Raw genomic sequence first — 23,925 nt, 5'->3', positions numbered from 1 at the left:
CTTACCTCCACCAAACTTGGACTGAAGAGTCACTGGACTGTGGGAGTCACTTGGACACAGTTGCTGGATTCAAGGGACCTCGCTCGTTGTGCTGAGAGGAGACCCAGGGGACCGGTAATGCAGTTCTTTGGTGCCTGCGGTTGCAGGGGGACGATTCCGTCGGCCCACTGGAGATTTCTTCAGAGCTTCTAGTGCAGAGAGGAGGCAGACTACCCCCACAGCATGCACCACCAGGAAAACAGTCGAGAAGGCGGCAGGATCGGCGTTACAGAGTTGCAGTAGTCGTCTTCGCTACTTTGTTGCAGTTTTGCAGGCTTCCAGCACGGTCAGCAGTCGATTCCTTGGCAGAAGGTGAAGAGAGAGATGCAGAGGAACTCTGATGAGCTCTTGCATTCGTTATCTAAGGAATCCCCCAAAGCAGAGACCCTAAATAGCCAGAAAAGAGGGTTTGGCTACCTAGGAGAGAGTATAGGCTAGCAACACCTGAAGGAGCCTATCAGAAGGAGTCTCTGACGTCACCTGCTGGCACTGGCCACTCAGAGCAGTCCAGTGTGCCAGCAGCACCTCTGTTTCCAAGATGGCAGAGGTCTGGAGCACACTGGAGGAGCTCTGGGCACCTCCCAGGGGAGGTGCAGGTCAGGGGAGTGGTCACTCCCCTTTCCTTTGTCCAGTTTTGCGCCAGAGCAGGGCTGAGGGGTCCCTGAACCGGTGTAGACTGGCTTATGCAGAAATGGGCACCATCTGTGCCCATGAAAGCATTTCCAGAGGCTGGGGGAGGCTACTCCTCCCCTGCCTTAACACCTTTTTCCAAAGGGAGAGGGTGTAACACCCTCTCTCTGAGGAAGTCCTTTGTTCTGCCATCCTGGGCCAAGCCTGGCTGGACCCCAGGTGGGCAGAAACCTGTCTGAGGGGTTGGCAGCAGCTGCAGTGAAACCCCTGAAAAGGCAGTTTGGCAGTACCAGGGTCTGTGCTACAGACCCGTGGGATCATGGGATTGTGCCAACTATGCCAGGATGGCATAGAGGGGGCAATTCCATGATCATAGACATGTTACATGGCCATATTCGGAGTTACCATTGTGAAGCTACACATAGGTAGTGACCTATGTGTAGTGCACGCGTGTAATGGTGTCCCCGCACTCACAAAGTCCGGGGAATTTGCCCTGAACAATGTGGGGGCACCTTGGCTAGTGCCAGGGTGCCCACACACTAAGTAACTTTGCACCTAACCTTTACCAGGTAAAGGATAGACATATAGGTGACTTATAAGTTACTTAAGTGCAGTGGTAAATGGCTGTGAAATAACGTGGACGTTATTTCCCTCAGGCTGCAGTGGCAGGCTGTGTAAGAATTGTCAGAGCTCCCTATGGGTGGCAAAAGAAATGCTGCAGCCCATAGGGATCTCCTGGAACCCCAATACCCTGGGTACCTCAGTACCATATACTAGGGAATTATAAGGGTGTTCCAGTATGCCAATGTGAATTGGTGAAATTGGTCACTAGCCTGTTAGTGACAATTTGGAAAGAAATGAGAGAGCATAACCACTGAGGTTCTGGATAGCAGAGCCTCAGTGAGACAGTTAGTCATAACACAGGTAACACATTCAGGCACACTTATGAGCACTGTGGCCCTGGCTGGCAGGGTCCCAGTGACACATACAACTAAAACAACATATATACAGTGAAAAATTGGGGTAACATGCCAGGCAAGATGGTACTTTCCTACACACATGCCGGATCTTGACACCTGAGACATTCTCTCACTCAGCACACCAAGGTTGCCCAGTTGAAAGTCTCATTACACGTCTTCAGTGACAGGGTAGGACCGTCCACGTGTAGGTTACCATGTCCTCAATGACTTTACTCACATTTATCTCCAAAGGATACTCATTAGATACACGATTAGCTGCCACTAACTCATGATGAGACCTGGACGTAACAGTGACAACATACACCTTAACAGTTGATACAGGATCAACATTGGACCACACACATGTACATGTACCATCCAATCACCAAAGTGGTTGCAAGCAGCCTATCACAGTAGTGTCCCAATTGTAACCTAGCATGAAGATTGAAACATGCCACTAAACCAGGTAATGCATTAAGGGCCACATGCATCAAAAACCTATTTGCAATTAGAACATAAGGAACTTTGAGAATTTGCTATTAAATCTATGCTAAATGGTATGTCTGATTTTTCTAAAGAAGTAATAGGGCAAACTTCAAATGGGCAAATGGTATTACAGATTTGCAAAAAGAGAATCATACTCAATTTGCATCTATGGGCCTGCTGCCTATGGTTTAGCCTTACAGAAATTGGGAAAACTGTTGATTAATTCGCAAGTCAGGAACAGCAAATCCCAGGGTGCTGGGGGCCTAAGTCCCCCTCTGCTGCACTCCAAATAAACACTTTTTACGGACAGGTGAAGCACACACATGCTTAAGGGGCATGTGTGCGCTACATGTCTATAGTGAAACATATTCTTGCTACATTAACTTGTAATTAGCACATGGTTACCCCCAAAAGTTGTTTAGGCGTCAATTGCATTACCTAAATGGCCATTTTGCAATTTGTAAAAGCTTGATACATGTGCTCACAAATTAGCTAATAAAGACATCCTGTTAGCTCTTTCATATTTGAAAAGTCGCAATCAGCAATTATCTACATGTGTGCGCAATTATGAGTAATCTCCATTTTGGCCAATCATTACTATTGCACTGTGAATGCCTTCCATACATCCTGTAAGGCACATTTGCTTTCGCTAAGCCAAGTATTTATCATTTAGCACCGTTAGGTAAAGCAAATCTGCATGACTAATTTGGACATAAAAAATACATAATTGTCATTATGTGTCATATTTTCACGCATACAGCTTGTGCGTCATATTTTTTGACGCACAGGAGTGCAAATAATGCTGCATCCAAATATTTTTAATGATTGGTAAATAATATTTGGATGAGGCATAATTTTCACCTATGGAAGTGACAGTTATGCCGCATCCAGATATTATTTACCAATTATAAAAAATATTTGGATGCAGCATTATTTGCACTCCTGTGCGTCAAAAAATATGACGCACAAGCTGTATGCGTGAAAATATGACGCATAATGGAAAAAAACGGCGGCCATGTTATGCAGGATGTGATGTAATAGGATATCCTGTTTACAGATTCTGTACAGTGGGTGTACTTTCACTTTCACTTTGCAGTCTGTGATTATTCTAGACTGTGTGGCTGTGTGCAGAGTGTTGTCCTGTGATTTTGTGCTTTTGTGTCCAGAGTGCCATCTTACTTGTTGTTTTGTCATTTAAATATTGTTGTAGAATACTGTCTGAGTGTGTGTTGTTTACATTTGTCCAGTCCAGTGTTGTATTTATTGTCTGTGGGAGTCTGTTGTGGGTATTGTTATATAGGGGATAGTTGGGCTCTTCTATTTGTTAACTTTACTTCGTATTTCCTTACTCCTACTTTCCCCATTTTCCCCTTTCTTCTTTTTTTCCCACTACATTTTCCCCTTTTCTGTGCATAAATGTCAGGTAGACCACGTCTTTCCAGGATGAGTGAGGAGGAATTGGGGGAATTCATATGGCTGGTGTGCCATTTCCTCCCACTGATGCTCGAGGCTGGGGGTAGGGTGATACAGGGGTATCACACTGAGGCCCGAAAAGTCCGGTGGGGGAAGGTGCGCCATCACTTGGTGCGTCTGTATGGGAGCCAACGCAATGATCACCAGCTGAAGCACCGCTGGGCTGACCTGATCTCCAGGGAGCAAGATCTGCTGGACCACCTGGGAATCATGATTGGTGGCCATGTTGGTGAGTACAGATCATGTAAATGTGCACAATTAAAAGCTGTGTAGTGACATGAGATGATTGGTACACAATCTGCCAGATAAGTTGCTGACTGTGTGTAATGCTGAGGAAACATACAGGGTAATTGATGCACTATGTGAAGGATGACAAATGCAAGCAGTCAGGCAGCTCATGTTTTGCAAACTTACAGGTTGCTTGTTGCTGAATGTAATTTAGTGCCGCCTTTGTGTCAGACAAGCGAAACATTAATGAGGCAATCATGACTCTACAGGTCACAATTGCCAGTGAAGTATGGATGTACTAACATCATACCTACATATGTTGACGCAATAGCTAGACTGACATTGGAAACCCTACATGATGCAGAAAATGAGTGCTACCTTCACGTCAATTGATGATAGCAATGTGGCCCAGACATATGTCTCATGTGTGTCTGGTGAGTGTGTAATGAAAGTGTTCACGGAAGTGCTATGCCTGTTAGGGATTACTGTGCTCCTTCATATTTTATTGATACATGCCAGATCTGAACATGAACCATATTTGGAAAGGAGTCAGGTGCCCTAAGCTAACATCTTAGACAGGTATTTTTTGTTTCTTGTGCCAAAATCCGATTAGGGATGGCAGTCCAAAGGTATGGACTAGGGTACAAACATCTATGTTTGGTGCCAATCACCATTGTTGTGACACATCAATTTATGAAACTTTAACAACATGCGGTATTGCCAAAGTTCCTGCCCCTCTGTACCATGTACCTATCTGTCACAAATGTGTCATGACCACATAGGCTGTTTGATAGGTCATGCAGTCCTCAAGTAACCAGCCTTTGGATGTCTCTCTTGGATGCACATGATGAGACGAATACACACCAATATTGTTGCTGCTCACTAATGGAAGTGCATGTTTGCCACCACATGACAGTCAGGGCCACTGCATGTGTGTAGAAGTGTGTGTAACTGTAGCAGGAGACCCATCCTATGTAAATGTTGGCCGTGAAATATTCCATGCAGTATGAGCATGTCTGAAAGTGTTTCATTACTCATGTCAGCTTACACATTGTTTTTGTAATTGAAATTGTTTGTCAGTGCACTGATTCTGAGCATATTCTTCCTTCCATGCTTTACAGGTGGACCTGCACCGTACACAGTGGGAGAGGTGGCTCGTTTTGAGGACCCCAACACCTACAGTGAGTGTTGACATGTGTGTTATGTTTTGTGTTTGCTGGTGATGTGTGATGGACTCCTGTGTGCTGAACACAATGGAAGGTGTGATGCGCTGCCCAATCATTAGTCTTGTTCCATTAGTGGGATTTCAGTTCTTAGAAAATTTTGAGTTGACCAATGCTTATCCATTTGTCTGATCTAGGGTTTGTAGGCCATTCCTGTAGGGCCCGCTATGAGAACTGGGGTGAGTCATGTGGAATACACTAGTTACAATAAGAGTTGCACTGCGACTCGTCTCTGACTTAGTCTGCATGTCAGACTCACATTCTCCCAGATAGCTTCTGCAAATGGCTTTTCTGAAGACTGCTGCTTCCCTATTAACCGATGTACTGAGTACACTGTAGGTTGAACCTTCTGGGAGCATGTACTTCCACAAGGTGTGCATGCTATTCATGATCATGGGTGTTCTTGCTACTCTGTGTCTGTTGAAAATTATGCCTCACTGGAAGTATGTGATGTTGACCTAGGTCAGTACATTCTGACATGTGTGGGCCTTGGATAGGACAAGGTTTAGCTGACTCCAATTTGTTGATAGCCCTTACTGCTGGTGTGTGTGTGTAGAGCCAAACACATGTTGAGCTTTCTATACAATTCTGGGTGTGCATGTAGTTTGGAATTGTTTGTTGTTCTTCCCCCCCCCTCAAACACAGGCATGGGTTTGTGAATAGGGTACCTAGGACTGAAGCAACCAGTATGTTACACATACTTGTGACTATTTGAAAGTTTGTTTTGAACCTAGTGTACACACTCAGGTATGGCACATGAGTACTGTACTAGCAAATCCTATTACAAATCGCAGACCTTGAGGTTTGTGATTATCATCACATACACTGACATATGTAGTCCAGGCAATAGGTGGAGGATGTGCAGCATGATTGTTAGCTGACAACTATCAGTACTTTGATGACAAGTTATTGCCAGTTGTTACCCATCATGTAGGTTTTGGATGTGCTATGTGTGAGATGACCTTTGTAGGCAGGCTTTCCATGTACTTCCTCAGAGACTTTCAATGATCTGTATGGTGATATGAGCTGTTACAAGTACAGTAGATGTATTGTCAGATTGACCACTTGTGCTATTTCACACAATGCAGTTCCTATGATAAATAGTTGCCCTTTGTCTTCACAGCTGCAAACATGACACCCGCCCAGAAGCATGAATTTGAGAGGCAGGCCATGAGATACAGACACATCCTGCAGGTGCAGTCAGGGTTCCGAAGGATGGCCCGTACATACCAGTCCGATCGGGCATCCGGAGCATGGTGGGCTTCACCATAGGGTGGCCCAACGTTGCCCACTACAGCCACCACCACCACAACCACCGGTTCTCCCCAGGTGGCCCCACCCACAGCGGGGACAGTTGTCCCTACATCTGCAGCACACCCAGGCCCCAGCAGTGTGACAGCTGCAGGACAGTCCAGTGGGCTAGGCTCCACACGGCCACAGAGCACCTCGGGCGGGACACAAACGGCACCAGCCCCAACAATCGACTCTGCGGCATTCCTGGCTTTGGAACATAAGATGGACCGAGTTCTAAAGAAGGTGAACAATCTTAGCCAGGATGTCAGCTACATAAAGAAGCGGGCCACATCGATCAGGCGGACCCTTCGGAGGGCCAACCTCTAGGAATATATTTTTGCTATGGACATGATTCCCTCCCCTCCCTCCTTCCTTGTTCTCATGATTAGTGGGCTTGGGGGATTAGTGTTAGGTTAGTATAGGTTGTTAGTTTAGTTAGTGTTAGGGAGGGGGGCCCTGATTCTTTCTACTTTTCCTTATTAAGTGTGTGGGTGGGTGGGAGGTGGTCAATGTTGGGGTTCCTGTGTGTTTCCAAAAAAAAAAATATATGATTGTTTAGGATAGTATAGTATGTGTGTAGGTTAGTATGTGTTGTCCTCCATGTGTCCTGTCTCATAATGGTGGGTGGGGGGTTGATGTTTAGAACAATTTGTTATATGTGATGAGTAAGTTTAGCTTAGTTTAGTTAGGGACAGTTGTGGGTAATGAGTAGTCAGGTTAGATTAGGGTAGGTATGACTTTTCCCTTAGTTTCCTCTTGTGTGATTAGTTTTGAATAAATATATAGATAACCCTTTACATTATGTGTTAACTGCTACTTGATCATATCCTTGGCATCAGTGTAGATGATTGTTGTTCTATGACATTTATGTCCTATGCTACAAACAAATACAAACTGAGGTGTAAAATGGCAGCTACCCCAGTGCTACCTTGGTAAGAATCCACCATTTGTTTGAACCACCAATCGGAGTTGACATGGATCACAAAGGATTTTTGTCGATGAGTATGTTTTCTACGTCACAAAGTGTGCTTCCAGACTTGGTATTGTGGGGACAGTTTTAGGTCTGACTGCAGCATGATGTTCAGGGACACCTTCTAACATGAGTTCTTGTTAACACTCTTGTCTTCTTGTCTTCATAACTGACATTGATCATTTGTGTCAATATTCAGCATGATTACCTATTTGGATGTTAACTCAGAAAGATTGATTCATGCTGTGTTTTGTAGTGTTTGCTTAGATTAGACTGCACAGTTCTATGTGTTAGTATTGCATGGTGACAACATTTATCAGCCACTATTAGTTGACTTTGATATCCCTTGAGGAAGCATTATTCTGTCCAACACAGCATGATGGTGTGTGGTTTCTCACTTCATCAGTTATTCTCCTCAGGATGGGCAGGCTATGATGCAATCCTGGCCACTGAGCAGATGGTTCTGACTACATGATGTCAGGACAGTTGTATTGACAAGCTACATGATTGGAACACAGGCACATTTGTGTTATCTACTGCACAGTTGATGTGTCAAATTACACAGAGACATATTTGTTGTGCAAGTGCTATTTATTGAAAAGTGCTGTAGTGCAATATGTACATTGTCCATGTTTGCTGAGTCCGTTCTAGTAAAATCTTACATTGTGATCCTACAGAAGGGGTGTAGGTAATGCTACTGACATGCTGGGGTGATGTTACAGACAGTGCAGAGGGACAGGATTTGCCGATTAGTAGGAGAGAGACATTAACTGGGCATGCTGACAAGATATACAGTGGTTAGCAGAACAGTCATTGAGTATAGTTGTTGTAAGACTGGCATTTGACAAAACGTTGGACCTTGGTCAAAGTAGGCCATGGTACAGGAACTAGTGCTTCCGGGTACTCTTCCGTGTGAATGTGATCTGTTCCATGTCTTCTTCTTCTGATGTGTGTGTTACCTGCTTCGTCCTTGTTGTTGTTGGTTGTGAAGGGGCAACACACACCTCAGTGTTAGAAGACGTGGAGTCAGACATCCCGGTCGCTGCTCCCTGTGAAGGTCTTAAGGGCAGTACTGCAGCAAGGAGGATCTGCTGGTTCCTGAGAATAGCAGCCACATCACGATGGTAGGCAGCCAGGTCGACCCTGAGGGAGTCAAGATTGCATTTGTGCATGCAGTGGAAGGTTTGGGGTGCGAGGTGTTGTGGCAACTCCCTTACTGCAGTGGTGAATTCCTTGACAGTTTCTTGTAGTCCGTGCAGTATGGATGTTAGGGCTTGCATAGCTGCTGCCTGATCTGCAGATGACATCATGCACGAACGCACCCCCTCAAGGCTGGCTGCCATAGTTTGCATCCCCACCCGCACCTCCTTGGCCAGCTCCCGCTGTACTCCAACTACAGTTCTCTTAAAGCTGGTTCCAGTGTCGTCTGAGTCCTCAGCTGTATTGGAGCTGGCAGGTCTTACAATTGGGGTGGTGGGTGGATCCTCTGCGATGGCTGCTTGTTCTGTGCTCCTCCTTGTGACTGAAGGTGGGGTCTGGAGGGTTTCAAGGACCTTTTGGATGGTCTCCTGGGGAATGTTTATGGGCTCGTCATACATGTCATCAGGGAAATCTGGGACAGGCATATTGGCAGGAGATCCATCTTCCTCTGCAATGAAAGAGGGTACAATTAGTGTGTCTGTGTTGTGACAATTTTGACGTGACGTGCCTGCCTTTTGATGAATACACTTTGTGATCTTGTTTTGTATTAATATCTGCAGTCCTTCAGATGGGCATTGTTTCAGGCCTATGGCCCACCTGTGTGTCACATGTATGTTATTGAGTTATCAGACTTGTCAGCCTCATTTCCTCTAGGTGTTGGTTTATGCCAAATAGAGAATAGCCACCTTTTTGTCCTACTTGACCCTCCGTGTACATCCATTCTCATGGTGAGACCTTTCACTGGCTGTGGGTGTTCTGATGGCCCTGGCAGCACATTTAACTATCAGGACCTGCCCCAATCCCTGATCTTTCACATCAACTTAATTGTACTTGACATGTAGCATATCCTATGCATGGCAATGTTATGATCCAATATGGATGTTGACATTGTTGATGTGTCCTGCTGATGTTGGGTAATGTGTGTTACATTGGATTGCCCTGATAGTCGTATCAGTGTCTTATTTTGTTCTCTGACTGTGCAGGTGTATTTCAGTGACCAGTTACATGTGTCCCCTCCTCAATGCTGTTGTCTGAGCAGTATGACATTTGTGATGTTGCCTTGTTAGCCAGGCACAGGATGGACCCTGACATATGCAGCATGGGTGTGTCCTTAGTGCTGCGTCACTCCTATTGTTGTTTACATTGGCTGATGTTTGTGACACCTATGGGCATTGACATTTGAGTGTACTGGGGCCTTTGTCTTGTTTCTGGAGATTGTTGCAGATGTCATCCTCACCCCCTAATTTAGGTATGTATGTTCCATGGGGAGGTTACTGCCATTGGCTACTTGAGCTGCACACAGATCAGAGGCGGTAGTGGCATCTGTTGTTGCAGTTACATTGCAGTTGTCGGTTTGGCTAGAGGATTGCTAATAGGGCCCTAGTTAATGTAGGAGATATGTTGGCTGACGAGTGCCAGGATGTAAGTTTGACGTAGTGGCCTTCCCTCCTGTCGAAGCTTTCCCTTTGGTCCATCGTTGGCATGACAGCATGCCCTCATGGGACTGTTGTTGGTGTAGTGTAATGGTCTGCCCCAGCTTATGTTTGTGCAGGCCATGCCCCCCTGCCGTGCCCCTTTACCCATGCCACTCGATGTACATGATGACTTACATGCAATGTGTAGTAGGTATTTCCCCCCCTGCTTACAGTTAACATTAGTGCATTTCAATTCCCCATGCGACTTACCCTGCATGTGCGTTGTCTCGTGGTAGTCTGCGCTGTCCTGTCCTTGAATCCCTGTGACGATCTCCTCAGGGATGACAGCTGCGACCATCTTCTCCATGTGGTCCAGGGCCTCCTGGTGTGCTGGACTCCCCCCTCCAGTCTGCAGTGCTGCCTTCTTGTCCCTGGCCATCTTTCCTTGGTCCTGCGTTTGCAGTCATGCCAGCGTTTCTTGCACTTGGTGACTGTTCTGCATACTTCAGCCACACTGTTAATCTTGTCAACAATTTGTTGCCATATAGCCTCTCTCCTACTGAATGGCAACTTTGAGGTGATAAACATTTGGTGCTGGTGTTCTGTCACCTCTTTAACCAGGATTTCCTGCTCCTCTGCACTGAAGCGACACTTTCTTTTCTTTCTATAAGTGTCCTGGTTCTTGTATGGATCGTCCTGGCTGGTTCTTGGTCTGCTGTCATCTTCCTGGGGTCTGTAGTGGCATCTGGGATCCATTTTGGCTCTCCTCTGGTGAACTGGCAGTGTTCGCGTTTTTTTTAAACGCTTTTGCCTCACAAAACGGCGCATATCCCGGTTGCGGTGTCGTAAATCGACCCACAGTCATTTCCGCCGCGTTAACGTCGTTTTCCTTTACGACTTGATGCCGCGGTGTGCGTCAAAAATAATGACTCCCACCTGTTGATTGCACTGCTGTGCGTCAAAGTATAAATATGACGCCCGCACGGCGCAACTAAATGGCGTTAGCCGGCGGTAATTTTTTTGACTCAAAACTGTGCCGGCGCAGTTTTGCATCAAAAAGTATAAATATGGCCCTAAATATACCATGAAAATGAAGAGAAAAAGTCCAGAATTATACCAAGAGTGAAAATGAAAGTAGCAAGACATACAGAAGGGGAATATGCAACACATCACTAAGGGCCGGATGTATCAAAGGATTTTACCTATTCTGTGTCTATGGGAAAATGCTTTACTACATATGGCCCTAAGTACTGTAAAGGTTTCGCTGAAGAACAGGCATTTACAACGGCGATAGATTTCTCCTGGCCCAGCCCTCTTCCCAAAGTTCAAGCTTTGACAAAGACGTGTTTGTCCTTGCTTTTGGGTACAGGTCACATGTACCATATGCACTTAATCCAGTCTTTTCTGGGTCTGCTTGACGTTTAATTCATTCCAAATTATTTACATTTCAGAATAACCACTATTAGGCTGGGAACAGCATTTATACCAGGTGCGGGCAACATGATAAAAATGTTCATAAGGTGCTAAGAATTACCAACATTGTGCCAAGGCCCTCATTTTACCAGGGTGTGCAGTTTACATTCTCCCGTCGATGTTCACAAGAACCACCTTTGTGTCAGGGCCTGCATTTTATCATGGGTGGGCAATGCACCCACCCCATGAAGATCCACAAGCTGCCAAAAGTCACCATCAATATGTAGAAGACAGCTTTTCATCTGCTACTTCTTGTTGGCCAGAATAAAAGGGGGACTCGTTTTAGTTACACTCAGAATAAAGAATTGTGTGAAAAATGAGAATTTCACCTAATGAGGAGTAGGTTTCTATTGAGGCTTTGTTTCACTAGACTAGTAAAAGGGGTTTGACAAGAAGTGTGTGTCTCCATGCATCCCATCAGTGAGCTCTTGAAGAGTCTTATTACTTCCTGATGGTTTCACTTTATGTCATTACCAAGAAGCTTCTCCCACCAATGCCCAGCACACCCCAGAATTCCTCTTGCGCTGGCCACAACCAGGCTAAGTGGATGACTTTTTCTCCCTCCTTCCTACGATTTGAGTAAGCAGGTACCCTATCTGTGTATATCTTAAGTACTTTGTTAGTCAAATATGTTCTGTGTAAGATGTTTAATTTTGTCAACTTCCCATGCCCTCTTTTTACTTAATTACTTATTTAAAAGCTATCAATATTTCAGCAGGTCCATTGGACCCATGGTGCAAGTGTGTAATACGTCCTACTTCACTCCAATAAGTCACTGTTTTTGCACCAAACTGTTGGATTAAGGACCACGGCACCCTTGCTACTCCACTAGTTAATACCTGTGCGTCCTAGCACCTAACCCCCCACTTCCTGAAAAAAAGAAAACAAAATCTTGCTTCCTTCTTCCCTCTCCAAAAACCCTCATAATAATCCCCTCCCCCGACCAAGTAGTGGAACAAAATACGAAGGATCCTGCCACAAAAAGCCACCACCCTATTCACCCGGAAGTGAAAAGAAGCATCTGATAATCTGATACCCAGCCATGGCCTGTATACTGGGGCTGAGGGGCCACACACCCCCACCTTTTGCCCCTCAAGAAGAGTCCCTGTCAGGCTGAGCAAAAGTCATCTTCATTTTCAGATCAGGCAGCCAGGAGCGAGACATGCGCGATTTGCGCAGGCTTCTCGCTGCCTGACTTGAACTTTGCTGTGCTGAAGAGGTCATATCTCCTATGGGTGTGACCTCCTCAGCTCAGCAAAGATGCCTCAAGGGCCACCACCTCGGTGACGAGGGGAATCGTCACCCATTGACTCCGACTTGGGTACTTCAGGTTTAAGCCCTGAAGAGCCCAATGCAGAGTGTCAATAAGTGACACCTTATCACAGACTGGGGTGGGGTCAGAAGTCTCACTGACCCCATCCCACTCTGTGACGAAGGTCAGCCAATGAAGGAAGGCAGCAGTCCCAACCCTCCTGGGACCTCCGAGGCAGAGCTGAAGGTAAGTGTGTGTGTTTTTTAAAATGAACGTTTGGTGCGTGGATGCGTGGATGTTTGCAATATTTGATAATGAGTACTGTGAATGGATGTCTGTGTGTGTGTGCGCACGCAAGTGTGTGTGTGTATGTGTGTGTGAGTGTGTTTTTTTTTTTTTACACTGTGGGGACCTGAACCCAGGACCCCACAAGTCAATGTCTTCTAAAAGACAAAAAATGACTCTAGGAACATCTGTGCCAATTTTTACAACTTTTAAAAAAATTGCCTTGTGGGGATCTGTGTTTCATTAAGTGTGTTTATATTTCTGCATTTTTGCTCAGCTCTGCCCCTGTACACAGGCAGCAATACTGCAGCCTTAAACACACTTTGCATTTAAACACGCTTTTCTCACCAGCAGCAGAAAAGACAAACATTTCAAAGGAAAGCTGCATAACCTGGTGCTTATCCAAATATTTTTCATTCAAATTAACCTTTCCTCTATTTATTAAAAAAAACTTTGATGATATGAGGCTATTAAAGTTACACTTTGGGGTCTACATTTTTTTAGTGTTTTATAACATTGCTAAATGCAATTTGGGTCAGTTTCTCCTTTCAGAATACTTCACTATTGCCATATGATCCTTATCTGCAATTCAAGAATGATGGTGCAATACAATGTGATACAATATAAACTGATTTAAGTGTTTCTGGCAAGTAACCGAGAGGCATCAATGTCTATTGTTACATTGTAATATTTGTACCACGAATACAAAGCCTTTAAATTGCTTTGGTTAAATTTTAATATGCACCATGGAATACGTGTTTTTAGATTAATGCTAAATGAGTGAGAGACTAGCATTGTTTTGCAATAAGGGCTACATTCTCCAGGACAGCAAACTGAAGAAACGTTATGCCCTTAGCATGGGGAGGTCTATTTTTAACAGAAAAGTTATGTTCTTCTAAAAATAGTGAACTTATTGGAAGATGTTTTCAAACTTTGCCATAAAAACATTGAACTGATTAATGTAAAACCTGTTCCTTGAGCTCTCCAAATTAAAACAGTTTGTTGACATTCCCTAGGGTGGATGAAGAACAATCCTAACAATCACTGGCAAAATCAAAAGGGCTAGTCTATGCAAGAGCTATTGGCTTTGCCAAAGTGTTTTAGCCATGTTGTACACCAGCATTGCTGCTGTTCACCGTGGCTAAAGGTTAGTGGTGTAGAAGAGAGTGGCATGGAGTGTCAGAGTGGAGTAGCGTAAAGTGGAGTAGAGGGCTGTGGAGTGGCTTTAGCGGAGTGCCATAGAGTGGAGTGGAATGAGTGGAGTGGCTTATAGTGGAGTATTAGAGTAGAGCATCATGGAGCGGAGTAGAGTGGAGTGCCATACAGTGGTTTAGAGTGGAGTGGTTTAGAGTGTAGTAGTGTGGCATTGAGTAGAGTGAATTAGAGTGGAGTGGCACAGAGTAAAGTGGCATGGAGTGCATAGAAGAAGTTGTGTAGAGTGGAGTAGAGTTGAGTCATGTGTCATAGAGTAGAGTGGAGTGGTGTAGAGTAAAGGGGCGTGGAGTACATAGAGAGAGTTGCAAAGGGTAGAGAGGAGAAGACTGTTGTACAGTATTGTACAGTGGAGTGTGTAGAGTAGAGTGTCGTAGAATGGAAAGCTGTAGAGTGAATGAGCAAAGAGTGAAGGGCCTTGGAGTATTGTGGCATAGAGTGGAGTAGAGTCTCATGAAGTGGGGTGGCACATAGAGTAGAATGGAGTAGAGTGTCATAAAGTGGAGTGTCGTGGAGCGTCATAAAGTCTAGTGGCTTGGAGTGGCACACAGTAGACTGGAGGGGCGTAGAGTAGAGTGAGGTAAAGTATTGTAGAATGAAGGGACATAGAGTGGAGTAGAGTGTTGTAAAGTGAAGTAGTGGAGTGCAGAGTGGGGTTGCGTAGGGTAGAGTACTGTTTAGTGGATTAAAGAATTGTAGAGTGGTGTAAAGTAGCCTAGAGTGAAAGAGTGCAGGGTCATAACGTGAAGGGGCATAGAGTGCCATTGAGTAGAGCGGAGTGATAGAGTGGAGCATCATACAGTGGAGTGTCATGGGGAGTGGGATAGAGTGGGGTGTTATGGAGTGTTGTAGGGTGGAGTGTCGGAGAGTAAAATGTCATAGAGTATGATGTCATAGAGTGGCATAAATTGTAATAAAATGGAGTAAAGTGTAATAAAGTGGAGTAAAGTGCCATAGTGGGATGTGGAGTAGAGTGGCACAGAGTAGAGCAGAGTGGCAAACAGCTGCAGAGAAACATAGAGTGAAGGGGCGTCAAGTCGAGGAAAGTGTTGTAGAGAATGGGGCATAGAGTGTCGCAGAGTGCAGTATTTTAGACTGGAGTATGATAGAGTGAAGTGAGGTAGAGTGGAGAGGGATAAAGTGGAGTTGGATAGAGTGGAGTGTCGTGGAGTGGCATGAAATTGAGTGTCATAAAATGGAGTGTTGTAGAGTGTCATAGACTGGAGGAGAGTAGAGGGGTGGAGAGTGGTGCAGAGTGGCATAGTGTGGTGTAGGATGGCAGAGACTGCAGGGTCATAGAATGGAGGTGCGTAGAGTGGAGGGGCTTAGAGTGAAGTGAGGTAAAGTGTCATAGATTGGAGGGGTGTAGAGTGCAATAGAGTGGAGTGTCACAGAGGGTAATATAGTGGAGGGGTGTAGAGTAGAAGGCCTGAGAGTGAAGCGATGTAGAGTGGAGGGGTTTAAAGTGGTGGGGCATAGAGTGGCATAGAGTGTTATGGAGTGGTGCAGGGTAGAGTGTCATAGAGAGGAGGGTCATAGAGCAGAGGGTCGTAAAGTGGAGGGGAAAAGAGTGGAGTCACATAGAGAGGCATAGAGTGTTGTAGAGTGGAGTGTCATAGAGTGGAGTGCCCTAGAGTGGAGCAAGGTCATAGAGCAGAGTGCCCTAGAGTGGAGTTGAGTGGCCTAGCGTAGAGTGGTGGTGATTGTTCTAGATTGGAGTGGAGTAGAGTGACATAAAGAGGAATAAAGTGTAGTAGATTAAAATGTCATAGAGTGAAGTGATGTAGAGTATGAGGTGTAGAGCTGAGGGACATAGGGGGTCATTACAACATTGGCGGTAAAAGGCGCTTACCGCCGTGCAGAAGACCGCCAATACACCGCCGGTGCCGCGGAACTCCGCCACAGCTATTATGACCCACATCTTGGAATCCGCCGAAATTCAGACACCCACACAAGTCCGCCACACCAAAGGTCAGTGGTAAAGTATCGAAAACAAAACCTCCACCTCCACGCCAACAGAAACACGCCCATGCTATTACGACCCACGAATCCACGTGGCGGTCTTTCAACCGCGGTATTCCATTGGCGGTACACACCGCCGTGCTCAAAATACACACACATCTCCAAAACACCGCCACATTGGACAATTCAAAATACACACACCTGAGACACATACAAACACCACTCCCACACATCCAACACTAAATAAAACACACTCCCACATCACCCACAAACACCTACGACCAAAAATTAGTCACGAAGCCCAGAGACACAGCACAGAATAGACAACCCCACCACACAGAGGCACACAACACCATCACCCACACAACATCCACGCACAAAACGCCACATACCGCTACACATCACCACACACATCAACACTGACACCGCCCCACACATCACACACACCACCCCATGTCACACCAAAGACACCCCCGCTTTTCCGAGGAGGAGCTCCGGGTCATGATGGAGGAAATCCTACGGGTAGAGCCACAGCTATTTGGCTCACAGGTGCAGCACACATCCATAGCCAGGAAGATGGAGCTACGGCGCAGAATAGTGGACAGGGTCAACGCTGTGGGACAGCATCCAAGAAATCGGGAGGACATCAGGAAGAGGTGGAACGACCTACAGGGAAGGTGCGTTCAGCGGTCTCCAGGAACAACATCGCGGTTCAGCGGACTGGCGGCAGACCCCCACCTCCTCCCTCACAACTAACAACATGGGAGGAGCAAGTCTTGACCATCATGCATCCAGAGGGCCTCGGAGGAGTCGGTGGACGAATGGACACTGGTAAGCCAATTCTTAACTATCATATCCCCCCTACCTGCATGCTATCACACACCCCCACCATCACCCCCTCCCCTATCACTCCAACTCCTCTCTAATGTACTCATAACACAAACCACCCATCCCAACACCAAGCCCTGCATGACACAACTAAGCATGGACACCCATCACTAAAGCATGCCCACTGCACATACCCATACACCCGCCTAAACCATCATTACACAAGCCTCCACACAGGAATGATTGCACTGGGGTACACGGTGAGCCACCAATTGCACACCATGACACACACACATGCAATAATCATGCACTTATGCCCCAGCAGGAACACGAAGGACCATCACCACCCCGGAGGGTCCAGATAACTCCACTCAACCCACAGAAGAGGCCCACAGTGACGATAGCAGCTCTGCCCTACTGGATCCTGATGACCAGCCCGGACCATCGTGGGCCTCGGGACAGTCGGTTCCCCTTGCACAGGCACAGCCCAACACTGACCTTCCACCCTCTGGTAACACCAGCACCGCACCCACCCAGTGGGCCCAAACCTCCGTACCCAGGACAGGTCAATCAGCGGTGTGTCCACCACTACAGGGAACCCAGGATAACCCACCACCCCAACAACAACAGGGACCTGGGGGCAGTGGTAGTGGGCACACGGTCCAGGGGACAGAGGCACAGGAACACAGGGGATCTGTGAGGAACCCACTCTCCACGAGGCCCTCTCCTCCATCATGGGAGCATACCACCACTCCCAGGAGATGATGGCGACGGTCCTGGTCAAGTTTCAGGAGACCCAGCGCCTGTAGGAGGACCAGTATTTGGGGTTCAGGGAGGAGCTCAGGACCATCAGCTCCGCCTTGGGCACCATCGTAGGGGTGCTGAAGGACATACAGCAGACCTTGAGGGACACCGTGGCAGTCCAAGGGGCCCCTGACACTAGCCAGGACGATGAACTGCCCACCACCTCCGCCGGCGCTAGTGGACAGGACGCCCCGCCACAGGACCACCACACCAGCACCCCACCCCCTGCAGACGGACAACCACCATGCAAGCGGTCCCTGAGATCCAGGAACAGGACAGAGCAAGATGGCAAGACCCCCACCAGGAAATGAGACCACCCTGATTGTCCTCCCACTGTCCCACTTTGTTACCCTGTCCATACATAAACTGCCCCAGCTCCACTTCCTATGCCCATATGGGCAGTGCACCTGTGTGACCAATAGACTGGACTCTGCCATGGACATTCCTCCACCGTCCCCCATCACCATTTTACAACCCCCCTCCATTTTTGAGCACTTAAATAAACACCCTTGAATCACAACACAATATGGAGTCAGTCTATGATTTGGTAAAATGTATTATCAATGACAGTGTGAAAATGCGTTTCTAGTTGTAAAGGCAACATACCTGTGTCACACATCACAAGTCCTTGAAGGATGCATGCAGATGACACACGTTGGTAACCACACCTGTGAAACCGTAATTGAAAGGTACAACTCAGTTATCAAATAATGCTATGAAATGACACACAGGATAGAGGAAGACGTGTGACAGTGAATGTAATGGTAAAAATGAAAATGTTCTCACCTGTTTGTCACTGGAAATATTGCTGTATGACTGACTCCCTGTTGTCTTCTTCCTCAGCTTCCTCCTAATCACTGTCCACAGCCTCCACAGGCTCCACAGCTGCCACAACGCCGCCATCTGGACCATCCTCCTGCAGAAAAGGAACCTGGCGTCGCAAAGCAAGATTGTGAAGCATCAAGCAGGCGATGATGATCTGGCACAACTTCTTCGGTGAGTAGAATAGGGAACCACCTGTCATATGGAGGCACCTGAACCTGGCCTTCAGGAGGCCGAAGGTGCGTTCGATCACCCTCCTAGTTCGCCCATGGGTCTCATTGTAGCGTTCCTCTGCCCTGGTCCTGGGATTCCTCACTGGGGTCAATAGCCAGGACAGGTTGGGGTAACCAGAGTCTCCTAATAGCCACGCACGGTGCCTCTGGAGTTGACCCATCATATCAGGGATGCTGCTATTCCGCAGGATGTAGGCATCATGCACTGAGCCAGGAAACATAGCATTTACCTGAGAGATGTACTGGTCTGCCAAACATACCATCTGTACATTCATAGAATGATAACTCTTCTGGTTCCTGTACACCTGTTCACTCCTGTGGTGGGGGACCAGAGCTACATGGGTCCCATCAATAGCACCTATGATGTTGGGTATATGTCCAAGGGCATAGAAGTCACCTTTAACTGTAGCCAAATCTTCCACCTGAGGGAAAATGATGTATCTCCTTACGTGTTTCAGCAGGGCAGCCAACACTCTGGACAGCACATTGGAAAACATAGGCTGGGACATCCTTGATGCCATGGCCACAGTTGTCTGAAAAGACCCACTTGCAAGGAAATGGAGCACTGACAGCACCTGCACGTCAGGGGGGATTCCTGTGGGATGGCGGATTGGTGACATCAGGTCTGGCTCCAACTGGGTACATAGTTCCTGGATAGTGGCACGGTCAAACCTGTAGGTGACGATTAAATGTCGCTCCTCCATTGTCAACAGGTCCACCAGCGGTCGGTACACCGGAGGATTCTGCCATCTTCTCAATTGTCCCAAATGACGGTGCCTAGGAAGGGCAACAGCGACCACGGAGTCAACTTTTTTCCAGGTATGTACCCACAGTTACACAGAACACGACACCAAACACAAAACCCTTCCTGTATGTGTGTTGAGTGTAGGCCTAGCTATGTGTGACGCAGAAGTAAATGAAGCCATGTGGGCCCCTGAAATGGCGGCTGCCTGACCTCTAAACTGGGACAATGGGATTGTGGGGTAACTGCGTTGGCGTTGCACACCGTCGCGGTAGACGGTTCTAGACCGCGGCGCAATGCTGCATTGGTTAACGTTGGACCCTATGGGTCCCAGGAGCCAATGAACAAGTGCGCCGCCGGTGATGATACGCACCGCCGCGGACGTCACCGCCATTTTCTATCTGTTCAATCACTAGATACCTGATCTTCGACAGGAGAGGACCTACACTGCAAGTGCTGCTGTGACCTCGGTCTGGAAGCGACGATGGCTGTTGCGTCTGGGGAAAGGGCCCCTGCCTTCACTTCTCAGGAGTTGGAGAAACTAGTAGACGGGGTCCTCCCCCAGTACACGCTACTCTACGGTCCTCCAGACCAACAGGTGAGTACACAGGGAGCACGTTGTATGGGCTAGGCCTGGGTGTAGAGTGTCATGGAATAAAGTGGAAGGGGCAAGGAGTGTCAGCTTAGAGAACAGCCTAGCACAGAGTGGGGTAAAGTGTTGTAGAGAGGAGTAAAGTGTTGTAGAGTGGAGTAGTGAGCAGTGGAGTGCCAAACAGTGGAGTGGAGTAGAGCACACTGGAGTGTTGTAGCATAGAGTGGAGTAAAGTGGCATAGAGAGGAGTGGAGTAGAAGAGCATCATAGAGAGGACTAAGGCGGTGTGGAGTGTAGTTGAGTGAAGTGGCATAGAGTGATGTACAGTGGCATAGAGTGTCATAGAGTGGCATGTTATAGAGTGGTATAGAGTGGAATGGTATACAGTGTTGTAGAGGGGAGTGGCATTGAGTAGAATAGAGTGTAGTAGAGTGGAGTGTCATTGAGTAATGTAAAGTGTGGTATCACAGAGTGGAGAGTGGTAGATTGGAGTGATGTAGAGTGGAGTAAAGTGAAAAGAAGTATAGTAAAGTGAAGTGGCATAGAGTGTCATAGCGTGGCATGGAGTGATATAGAGTGGAGTGTCAGTGACACGGAGTGATATAGAGTGGAGTGTCATAGAGTGCAGTGTCATGGAGTGTCAGTGTAGAGTGTCTTAGAGTGGTATAGAGTGCTCTAGAGTAGAGCAAAGTGTCAGAATAGAGTAGTGTAGTGTGGAGTATCAGAGAATGACGTAAAGTTGTGTGGAGTGTTGTGGAATAGAGTGGTATACAGTGTCATAGAGTGGCATAGAGTGGGGTGTCAGAGTGGAGTGCTGTAGAGTATGGTAGAGTGGCATGTGATAGAGTTGAGTGTTGTCGAGTGGAATAGAGTGGCCTGCAATGAAGAGGCGTTGTTGTGGAGCCATTTTAGTGATGTTTGTGGGCATGTTATTTTAGCAACTAGGCCTGCTGCCTGTGCCCTTTAGCCTAGTAGCATATTATTTCATTTCATTTTTATTCTTTTAGAAACAATCACATTTGTGGTGATGTTTTATTTTAAATTACCTTGCTGTCCTTTCACTTAGGAAAGCATTTAAATTTGTTAGCATACTGTTCTTTCACTCTGTGCTTTCTTCAACGCTTCAATGAGATAGTATTGCAGGCACAAGTGGTACCACATCTCTAACATTACACAGAAACATACGGATTTTTATATGGGGACACTTTTCTCAGAACACTAGCAGTTTTATTATAAAAACATCTCTCTTGTCCCTGAACATTAGAGGGAGGTCCCAGCCAGATGATCACTATCGCATGCTGTCTGACTTCGGTACAGCTGCTTGCTGAGACTGACGGTTCCCTAGCCTACATGGGGAGAGTATCTCAATAGACAACAGGCTTCGGCACTACTGCCATACTGAGGAATGGGGGATGATGTCTTCCCTGGGGGTCCTAAAGGGCAGATTAGGGCTTATCCTGCTGTGATCTAACACAGAACATTAGTGGGGTAGATAGGAATCACACATCTTGTATAGTGACAGTATGATGGGACTTTTCTTGTGTTTCACTTTTCTTGTCACCATTCTGCTTCAAGTACGTTTTATCACCCTAATTATTGCAGTTAATGTTGTTTTATCTAGAATGCAGCTGATTCAATAAATCTTATTGAACTATTCCCTGCTTCTGTTTGTCTTTGCATGTGTGAGATGAATGTAACAGAGAGAAAAGGATGAGATCTGATCCACCACGGTTTCCCTGAGAAGGCACAATGTCATGCCCCTGGTTGCCACAGATCACCCCTGCTCTTGGGCATTTGTGAGGTGCTGCAGACTGGCCAGAAATGGATTAGGCCAACAGTTGTCACAGGGTGTGGGATCAAACTCAGTTCCCCACAATTCAGATTATGCTGCTGCCCAAATCCAGCAGCCTCATTGGTACAGTGAGAGCCAACGCGACAGCGTAGAGTGCCATAGATCCGAGTGGCATAGAGTGGCAAGAGTGTTGTAGAGTAGAATGATGTAAAATGAAGTGGTGTAGAGTGTCAGTGAGTAAAGTGTTGTAGAGTGCCATAAAGTGTTATAGAGTGGATTAGAGTGGAGTGGGATAGAATGGAGTGTCATAGAGTGGAGTGTCGTAGAGTGGACTAAGGTGGCATAGAATGGAGTGATATTGAGTAGAGAAGAGTGCCATACAGTGGAGTAGAGTTGTAGAGTGGCTTAAACTGTAGTGGCATAGAGTAGAATATAGTGGCCCAGAGTTAAGCGCATAGAATGGTGTTGAGTGGTAGGACATAAAGTGGCATAGATTGGAGTAGTTTCGTAGAGTAGGGTAGAGTTTCATAGAATAGAGTGACGTAGAGTGGAGTGTCATAGAGTGGGGTAGCATAGAGTGGATTAAAGTGTTGTACAGTGGAGTAGTGTGCGCTGTGGAGAGTGGAGTATAGTGAAGTGGTGTAGCGTAGAGTGGCATAAAGTGTCTTAGAGAGGAGTGGCATAGAGTGGAGTAAATGGTGTGGAATGGTATAAAGTGGTGTAGGGTGTTGTAGAGTGGAATAAAGTGTCATAGAGTGGAGTGTCACAGAATAGTGTAGAGTGTTGTAGAGTGGAGTGCTGTAGAGTGGCATAGAATGTAGTGTGATTGAGTGGAGTATCATAGAATAGAGTGTAGTGTAGTAGACTGAAGTATCATAGAGTGGCATAGAGTGGAGTAAAGTTGCATGGAGTCTAATGGAGTGGAGTGGCATAAAGTATTGTAGAGTGGCATGGAGTTGTGTAGAGTGGAGTGGTGTAGAGTGCCACACAGTGGAACGTTGTAGAGTTGAGTGTCCTAGAGTGGAGTGTCGTGGAGTGCAGTGTCAGAGTGGCACAGAATGTCATAGAGTAGAGTGGTGTAGCATAGAGTAGAGTAAAGTGTCAGAGTGGAGTGGTGTAGTGTGGAGTATTGCAGAGTGGAGTAAAGTGATGAGGGGTGTTGTAGAGTGGAGTGGGATAGAGTGGTAGAGTGGATTGTCATAGAGAGAAGTGATGTAGAGTGGAGTGTTTTAAATTCGAGTAGAGTGGCCTAGAGTGACGTAGCCTAGAGCTTTGCAGAGTGAAGTGGCATAGAATGGCCTAGAGTATTGTAGAGTAGAGTAGAATACAGTGTCTTATTGTGGAGTGGCACTGAGTGGTGTGGAGTAGAGGGTCATAGAGTGTTCTGAAGTGGTGTAGAGTGGAGTGGGATAGAGAGGAGTGTCGTAGGGTGGAGTGTCAGAGTGGAGTAAAGTGGCATAGTATGAAGGGGCACAGAGTAGAGCAGTGTGTCACAGGGAGAAGAAGTGTAGAGTAGAGTAGAGTGTTGTACAGTGGAGTGTCATAGAGTGGAGTAGAGTAATGTGGAGCAGCATAGAGTAGAGTGGCTGTGGAGTGCCATAGATTAGAGTGGCCTAGAGTGAAGGAGAGCAGCGTAGAGTAGAGTGGGGTAGAGTGACATGGAGTGGAGTGGTGTGGAGTGGCATGTGGTAGAGTGAAGTGTTGAAAAGTGGAGTAGAGTGGCCTAGATTGAAGTAGCATAGAGTGTCATAAAGCAGAGTGGCCTAGTGTGTTGTAGAGTGGAGTGAAGTGGTGTAGAGTGTCATAGAATAGAGTAGTGTAGAGTGACAGAGTGTCATAGAGTGGAGTGTCACAGAGTGGTGTAGTTTGGAATGTTGTAGAGCGGAGTGCCATAAAGTGGCATAGAATGCAGTGACAGAGTAGAGTAAAGCGGCGTGAAGTGTAGTACAGTGGAATGGCATAGACTTTCTTAGTGTGGCATTGAGGTTCTTAGAGTGGAGTGTCAGTGTTAC

Source organism: Pleurodeles waltl, chromosome 7 (assembly GCF_031143425.1).
Source record: "Pleurodeles waltl isolate 20211129_DDA chromosome 7, aPleWal1.hap1.20221129, whole genome shotgun sequence".
NCBI classification, from domain to species: domain Eukaryota; kingdom Metazoa; phylum Chordata; class Amphibia; order Caudata; family Salamandridae; genus Pleurodeles; species Pleurodeles waltl.
This window is presented reverse-complemented; position numbering follows the sequence as displayed.